This window comes from Eumetopias jubatus, unplaced genomic scaffold (genome assembly GCF_037043125.1).
Source record: "Eumetopias jubatus isolate StellerSeaLion01/CBP00866 unplaced genomic scaffold, mEumJub1_p1.0 scaffold_11, whole genome shotgun sequence".
NCBI lineage: Eukaryota > Metazoa > Chordata > Mammalia > Carnivora > Otariidae > Eumetopias > Eumetopias jubatus.
This window is the reverse complement of record NW_028274817.1, coordinates 47,874,117-47,883,728: the sequence shown is the minus strand read 5'-3', so window position 1 is coordinate 47,883,728 and position 9,612 is coordinate 47,874,117.

The following is a 9,612-nucleotide window of genomic DNA, read 5'->3' as shown; positions in this document are numbered from 1 at the left end:
TGCAAGTAATAATCTGTCTTTGTAGAGACACTTTGAGGCCATGCCATTACACAGCTCCTTGTCAATCTCTCACCCTTCTTCCCTGGATTTGACATCCACTGATTATTCTTGCCTGAACCAATCTTTAAGATAATGGTTATACAATGGTGATTTTTCCCCAACACTACTACTTCCTTCACATTTATTAGTAAGCGTTCTACTGTAAGAAAGCACTTTCCCACCCCTCTTAATTTATGTATTTATTATGTATTCATGATCAGCATGAACTCAGATTCCTATCTTTAAAAAAATAAATAGGTTATATTACATTCCTCCAATTTTCCTAGATTTGACCAGTGGGAACCCTTTCAAGCTATATTTTTGATATGCCCTCATCATTTTTTGAATACTTTATTTAATTAGTGGCACAAGATGTTCCAGGCTCATCTTGTGCTTTACTTGATGTCAACCCCGGCATAGAAATCTCTTCAAAGAGCTCCTATTGGTGGGGATTGATAGTTAGAAACAGAAATCTGAGTGTTTTGCAGAATATTATTTGTTTTATGCCCTTTCAGCTGACAGAGCTAGAAAATCACAGGTTTATACTTATATCTCCAGTTCCAGTCTACCCCCACATAGTTCTTGACCTTCTTAATTCAGTTGTATCTCCTTTCTTCCATAATAAAAAATTCAAGCTCCCACTCTAAAATAAAGTACACATTTACATATTTGATTGATCCAACAATACATACAAACTCTTTTCAAAATATTTACCTATTATCTATTATCTTTCTATCTCTATCTCATCTATCTGCCTATTGAAAGGTGTTCAAGAGTTATTTGCAATTCTATTTGAAGTTCTTTTATCCCCTTACATTGAAAGTACTATATATAGTACTATATATAGTCAAAGTACTATTTTTAAAAAATGTTGCATGAGTTAGTTCTTCATTCCCTTGAAGTTTGATTATGTTATTCATTTGATATACAGCTGGGTACATTAGTTTCTACCTGCATTCAATTTTAAAGAGTTTTACCCCATTCTAGTTTATTTAAGTTTATTCTTTGTATATATAGAGCAACACAATTATTTTTACTTCCTCCCCATTCCTTCCACAGAAAAGTATCACACACACATGACTTACGGGTAACCAATTTCATAGATTCTTATTTATCCATCTATGTTATTTTTAGAAGATATATGCATGTTTTCAATTTTACCCTTTTCATTACAAAAAAAGCGCATATTATGGGGCGCCTGGGTGGCTCAGTCGGTTAAGTGTCTGCCTTCATCTCAGGTCATGATCCCAGGGTCCCGGGATCGAGCCCCGTGTCGGGTTCCCTGCTCTGCGGGAAGCCTGCTTTGTCCTCTCCCACTCCCCCTGCTTATGTTCCCTCTCTCGTTGTGTCTCTCTCTATCAAATAAATAAAATCTGTAAAAAAAAGCATACTATAAGTAATGATAGAGGCTTTTAATGTATCTTATTACATGTTTTCTGTAAGTCATAATGATGATAATCAATGTGTCATAATTTCTGAATTTATCTATAATATACATTATTAGATGAGGTTAAACCACTGTTCAACCATAACTATTTGTACCCATGAAAATGTTAAAATGCAAATGGAGGAGTGAAATAAATTAGATCTAAGCAGCATTTGGTCTTCCTTATATAGTTTTTGTTGTTGTTGTTCTAGTCTAATAAGGATATAAACTAAGGTATTACCATGAGTGATCAGATATTTTTTATGGTTTTGGTAGATTCATAAGGTAATCTGTTATTATAACAAAACCATATACTGTATTTCATCACAGTTCTATATATTACATACTCAAAATGTTAGACAGATACATAAACATAAGGCCATCTGAAAATTACAGTAGAGAACTGGAATTTAAACTACAGGATTTGATTTTAGAACCAAATGAATCTCAAATTATCTTCATGGTAGTTCTTAGTATTTAAATTTTAGACAAATTAAAAAATCTCCTTAAGTTTGAGTCTCACACAGGAAAAATGTACATATACCATACAAAAACTTCCTTCCAATTTTTTGGAATTCACAAATATCCCAGAGTAAGAACCACCAGTTTTTGTTTTGTGTTAATCATGAACTGATGTGAGTTCCTTCAAGACTTATGTTTAACTGGCTGGGAGATACCTGGATCCCAGGGAGCAGGCAAAAGTAAACTTGTTTCTAGGTTGCCCAAAGGGAAATGACAAAGTAAATCATCTCTTTTTCATAAAATGATCATTTTACAAGTCTCCTATGGCTCTTTAATTGAAACTCCTGTTGGGGGGCACCTGGGTGGCTCATTTGGTTAAAGGTGTCTGCCTTCAGCTCAGGTCATGATCCCAGGGTCCTGGGATCAAGCTCCACATCAGGCTCTCTGCTCAGCAGGGAACCTGCTCCTCCCTCTCCCTCTGCCTGCCACTCTGCTTACCTGTGCTCTCTGTCTGTCAAATAAATAAATAAAATCTTAAAAACAAAAACAAAAACAAAAACAAAAACTCCTGTTGGAATGTGGATGAAACAAGATTCAGGAGGGAAATGTCAATTTGAAGCTATATAAAATGAGTTGGTAAGTAATTTAAAAGGGAACTCATTTTTTTTATAATACTTAAGAAAAAGGAAATATTGAGAATCTAAATTCAAAAAGTGTCAATCTTTACATAACCAATATTTTGTCTTTCCCAGCTTAAAATACTTAAATTATACTCTCTCATCTTAGGGTAAAGTTTAAATTTCTTTGGATAACATACAATACCCTGCTATAAGGTACTGTCTACTGAAGCAGCTTAATCTCTGGTTACTAATCTAAAAACATTCTATACTGAAATCCATACTGAAATTCTCTTTTTTTAAACTGAAATTCTTAAGTCCTTTAAATACAGCATGATCTCAATGCCTCCAAGTCATTTCATTTGCTTTCCCTGGGATGCAATTTCTCCCTTAAACATGTTGCCAATTCTAACTCTTCTTTTCAAAGCTAACTCATATTTTATTTCCAACAGAGAGATTTCTGAGTTTTAGTTTCCACATCTGTAAAATTGAAGTTAATAGTGTCTTTCCAAAATTGTTGCCCTTAGTAGATATGCAATAAAATTAATTTATTTTCCCGCCTTTCTCTTCTCTCTTTCACCTTCTATAGTATAAATTCCTGTAGGGCACAGGTTATTTTTTGTTTGTCTCTCTATTCACAAGGTCTTGCGCATATTAAATGTTCAATAAATATTATCTGAATGAAATTGTGCAAAGACATACTTAATACTCATAAATTATTTTGTAATAAACTTGTACTCTTGTGACTGTACTCCCTGGACATCAACTAGACCAGCTTAAAGGAATTTAATGAGATGTACAATGAAACGTGAGATATAGAAATTCTTCTTTAGTAGAGATAATACAAAATATTCATTCAGGTCTGGAAAATAAGAAACTTTTAAAAAGGAATTGAAGGAGAGGAGTTAAGATGGCAGAGGAATAGCAGACCTCAATTTCTTCTGGTTCCAGCAATTCAGCTAGATAGTTATCAAATCATTCTGAACACCTGCAAAATCAATCAGAGCTCTGAGAAAAGAATTGCTGCAATTCTACAAATAGAAAAGCAACCACTTTTTGTAAGGTAGGAGATGCAGAGATGTGAATCCAGAGTGATATATATGAAGATATATGGAGGGGAGGGAGCCTACTTGAGGAGGCTATCACAAAGTATTATAAGAAGCAGAGTGGAAAATCAGAACTTTCAGAAATCTGCTAAGGTGGGGACATCCCCAGTTTAAAAGTGCTCAGGTTGTGAAGTGGGGCAGAATCCCACATGAAAGAGCATGGGCTCAGGATCCCCAGGGTCACATGAAGAAAGGGGGTGCTTGAGTGCCACAGAGTTCCCAAGAATTAGAGTGGGGAAGCCAGCTGAAAATAGCAAGTCTAGGTGCCAGCTTCCTGCTTGGTGTTGCCATAAAATATGAACCACAGCACAGTTGCATGACCTCTCTCCAGGCAGGGGCCCGACAAAAAGCAGAAGCATAGCAGGACCTCCTACCCTCTCTCCCCCTCGCGTGGGTCCCTACTGCAAGACTGTAAAGTTTGGAGACTCGAACTGAGTTGCATTCCTGGGATAAAAACCCTTGGTCACAGGCTGGGTGAACAAAGAGTTTGGTCAGAAACCAGTGAGAGCAGAGTAAGCTTCTCCATGAGGGCTCACTGAAGACTGAGGGGCATGAACTTTCAGCTTTGGGACTAGAGATTGAGGTGCCACCATTTTCATTCACCCCTCCATCAGTGCTGAAAGCCTTCAGGGAAAAGAAAAAAAAAAAAACAACACCATTTAGTGGAATCCAGAGTGGCTTATCCTGAGCCCGCGTCCCTGGCAAGGGAGGAGCAATTCCACCAGGGCAAGGAAAACTGAGAATCAGTGCAACAGGACCCTCACCCAGAAGACCAGGAAGAACAACTAGATAGTGCCAAGTTTACCAATCATAGAGAACTGCAAAACTTCATGTCTTGGGGGAAACAGTATATAGAATTCTTGTGTTTTTTGTTTGTTTGTTTGTTTGTTTTTGTTTTTTGGGTTTTTATTATTCCTTAGCCTTTCAGTTTTATTTTTTTTCAGCTACTTTCTCATTTTCTTCAATTCTTTTTTTAATTTTTATTTTTATATATATATTACATATGTATATTTACTTTTGGTTTCCTTTCACTGTATTTTATTTAACTTTATTATTTTTGTATATATATAACATTTTTCTTTCCTATTTTGGAATCTAGTTGTTTGTTTTGTTTTGCTTTGTTTTTTTAACAAACAGACCAAAATACGCCCAGGATATAGTTTAGTGCTTTGTTCTCTTTTACTGTTTGATTTTTTTCTTATTTTGTTTTCTTCTGGTTTGTTTTGTTGTTGTTTTTTTTCTGGTGTTATTCTTATTTCTGACTTTTCTCTCTCTTTATTCTATTCATTTTTGGACATAAAGATGAAATGGAGAAACTCACCCCAAAAGAAAGAATAAGAGATAGTACTCACTGCCAGGGATTTAATCAATATGGATATAAGGAAGATGTCAGTACTTTCAAAACAACGATTATAAGGCTACTAGTTGGGTTTAAAAAAAGTATAGAAGACACTAGAGAATCTTTTACTGTAGAAATAAAAGAACTAAAATCTAATCAGGCTAAAATTAAAAATGCCATTACTGAGATGCAGTCACAAATGGAGGCTCTAACAGCAAGAATAAGCGAGGCAGAAGAGAGAGTCACTGATAGAGAAGATAAAATGGTGGAAAGTTAGGAAGCTGGGAAAAAGAGAAAAACAACTACTGGATCATGAAGGGAGACTTCAAGAAATCAGTGTTACCATAAAGCAAAATAATATCTGGATAATAGGAGTCCCAGAAGATGAAGGAGGGGCAGAAATTTTATTTGAACAAATTATAGCTGAAAACTTCCCTAATCTGAGGAAGGACACAGGCATTCAAGTCCAGGAAGCACAGAGAACCCCCTTCAAAATCAATAAAAATAGGTCAACACTATGACATATAATAGTGAGGCTTGCAAATTTCAGAAATAAAGAGAAAATCTTGAAAGCAGATAAGAACAAAAGATCCTTAATCTACAAGGGTAGAAACATAAGGCTGGCAGCAGACCTGTCCACAGAGACCTGGCAGGCCAGAAAGGACTGGCATGATATATTCAATGTGCTAAATAGGAAAAATATGCAGCCAACAATACTTTATCCAGCAAGATGTTATTCCAAATAGAAGGAAAGATAGAGTTTCCAGGGAAAACAAAAACTAAAGGAAATTGTGAACACTAAACCAGCCCTGCAAGAAAAATTAAAGGGTATCCTTTGAGTGAAGACAGAGCCCAAGAATAACAAAGATCAGGAAGGAACAGAAACAATCTACAAAAATAGTGACTATACAGGTAATACAATGGCACTAAATTCACATAGGTCAATAATTACCCTAAATGTGAATGGACTAAATGCTCCAATAAAAAGACATAGGGTATCAGATTGGATTAAAAAAAAAAAGACCCATCGACATGCTGTTTATAAGAGTTCCATTTTAGATGCAAAGATACCTGCAGATTGAAAGTGAGACAGTGGAGAAAAATTTATCATGCTAATGGACATCAAAAGAAAGCTGGGGTAGCAATCCACGTATCAAAAAAACTAGATTGTAAACCAAAGATTGTAATAAAAGATGAAGAAGGAAACTATATCAAAATAAAAGGGTCTATCCAACAAAAAATCTAACAATTGTAAATATTTATGCCCCTAAATTGGGAGCACCCAGATACATAAACCAATTAATAAGAAAATTAAAGAAAGACATTGATAATAATTTAATAAAGGTATGGGATTTAATACCCCCTTGCATCAATGGACAGATCATCTAAACAGAATATCAACAAGGAAATAAGGGATTTGAATGATACAGTGAATCAGATGGATTTACAGATATATTCAGATGATTTCATTCTGAAGCAACAGAATACACATTCTTCTCAAATGCACATGGAATATTCTCCAGAATAGATCGCATACTGGGTCACAAATAAGGTCTCAACCAGTATAAAAAGACCGAGATTATGCCATGCATATTCTCAGACCACAATGCTTTAAAAGGTGAAGTCATTCACAAGAAACCATTTGGAAGGAACACAAATACATGGAGGTTAGAGAACATCCTACTAAAGAGTGAATGGGTCAACCAGGAAATTAAAGAAAAATTTTAAAAAATATATATGGAAGCAAATGAAGATGAAAACACAACAGTTCAGAACCTTTGGGATGCAACAAAAGCGGTACTAAGAGGGACATATATAGCAGTACAGGTCTTTCTCAAGAAACAACAAAAGTCTCAAATATACAACCTAACCTTACACCTAAAGGAGCTGGGAAAAGAATAGCAAAAAAGATCAGCAGACAGCAAATCTTCTCCTAAACCCAGCAGGAGAAGAGAAATAATAAAGATTAGAGCAGAAATCAATGATACGGAAATAAAAAAATAGCATAGATCAACAAAACTAGGAGTTGGTTCTTTGAAAGAATTAGTAAGATGGATAAACCCCTAGCCAGATTTATCAAAGGAAAAAGGAAAGGATCCAAATAAATAAAATCATTCATGAAAGAGGAAAGATCACAACCAACACCAAAGAAATACAATTGTAAAATAATATTATGGGCAATTATATGTCAACAAATTAGGCAATGTAGAAGAAAAAGACATATTCTTAGAAACATATAAACTACCAAAAATGAGAAAGGAAGAAATAAAAACCTGAACAGATCCATAAGCAGCAAGGAAATTGAATCAGTAATCAAAAATCTCCCAAAAACCAGAGTCCAGGGCCAGATGGCTTCCCAGCTGAATTCTACCAAACATTTAAAGAAGAATTAACACCTATTTTTCTGAAACTGTTTTAAAAAATAGGAATCGAAGGAAAACTTCCAAACTCATTCTATGTGGCCAGCATTACCTTGATCCCCAAACCAGACAAAGACCTCACCATAAAGGAGAATTACAGACCAATATCCCTGATGAATATGAATGCAAAAATTTTTACCAAGATACTAGCTAATAGGATCCAACAGTACGTCAAAATGATTATTCCTCACAACCAAGTGGGATTTATTCCTGTGCTGCAAGTATGGTTCAACATTTGCAAATCAATGTGATACACCACATTAATAAAAGAAAGACACAAGAACAATATGATCCTCTCAGTAGATGCAGAAAAAGCATTTGACAAAATACAGCATTCTTTCTTGACAAAAAAAAAAAACTTTCTGCTGTGTAGAGATAGAGAAAACATACCTAATTATCATAAAAGCCATGTACAAAAACCCACAGCAAATATCATCCTCAGTGGGGAAAAACTGAGAGCTTTTCCCCTAAGGTCAGGAACATGACAGGGATATCCACTCTTACCGCTGTTGTTCAACATTGTACTGGAAGTCCTAGCCCCAGCAGACAACAAAAAGAAATAGAAGACATACAAATTGGCAAAGAAGAAGTCAAACATTCACTCTTCACAGAGGACATGATATTCTATGTAGAAAATACAAAAGACTCCACCAAAAAATTGCTAGAACTGACAAAGGAATTCAACAAAGTCACAGGATATAAAATAAATGCACAGAAGTCAGTTGCATTTCTATACACTAACAATGAGGCATCAGAAAGGAATCAATCCCATTTATAATTGTACCAAATACCATAAGATACCTAGGAATAAACCTAACCAAAGAGGTAAAGGATCTGTACTCTGAAAACTATAGAATGCTTATGAAAGAAATTGAGAAAGACACAAAAAAATGGAAAAACATTCCATGCTCTTGGATTGGAAGAACAAATATTGTTAAAATGTCTATGCTACCAAGATCAATCTACACATTCAATGCAATCCCTATTAAAATGCCACCAGCATTTTTCATAGAGTTGGAACAAACAATCCTAAAATCTGTATGGAACCAGAAAAGACCTGAAATAGTCAAAGGGATGTTGAGAAGAAAACAAAAGCTGGAGGTATCACAATCTCAGACTTCAAGCTGTATTACAAAGCTGTAGTGATTGAGACTGTTTGGTACTGGCACAAAAACAGACACATAGACCAATGGCACAAAGTAGATTACCCAGAAATGGACCCTCAACTCTATGGTCAACTAATCTTTGACAAATCAGGAGAAAATATCCAACGGAAAAAAGATAGTCTCTTCAACAAATGATGTTGGGAAAATTGGACAGCCACATGCAGAAGAATGAAACTGGACCATTTTCTTACACCACAAACACACACACACACACACACACACACACACACACACACACACACACACACACATACAAACACACACAGAACACCTCAAAATGGATGAAAGATCTAAATGTGAGACAGAAATCTATCAAAATCCTAGAGGAGAACACAAGCAGCAACCTCTTCAACCTAGGCCACAGCAACTTCTTCTTAGACACATCTCCAAATTCAAGGGAAACAAAAGCAAAAATGAACTATTGGGACTTGATCAAGATAAAAAGTTTTTGCACAATAAAGGAAACAGTCAACAAAACTAGAAGAACAACAGATGTTGGCAAGGATGTGGAGAAATGAGAACCTTCTTACACTGTTGGTGGGAGTGCAAACTGAGACAGCCACTCTGGAAAACAGCATGGAAGTACCTCAAAAAGTTAAAATAGAGTTACCCTGTGACCCAGTAATTGCACTATTACGTACTTATCAAAAGGATACAAACATAGTGATTTGAAAGGGCATATGAAACCTGATGTTTATAGCAGCAATGTCCACAATAGCCACAATATGGAAACATCCCAGATGTCAAACAACAGATGAATGGATAAAGAAGATGTGGTATGCAATGGAAAATTACTCAGCCATCAAAAAGAATGAAATGTTGCCATTTGCAACGTTGTGGATTGAACTAGAAGGTATTTTGCTAAGCGAAATAAGTCAGTCAAAGAAAGACAAATACCATAGGATTTCATTCATATGTGGAATATAAGAAACAAAACAGATGAATGTATGGGAAGGGAAGGAAAAATACAATAAGATGAAACAGAGAGGGGGACAAACCATAAGAGACTCTTAACTATAGGAAACAAACTGAGGGTT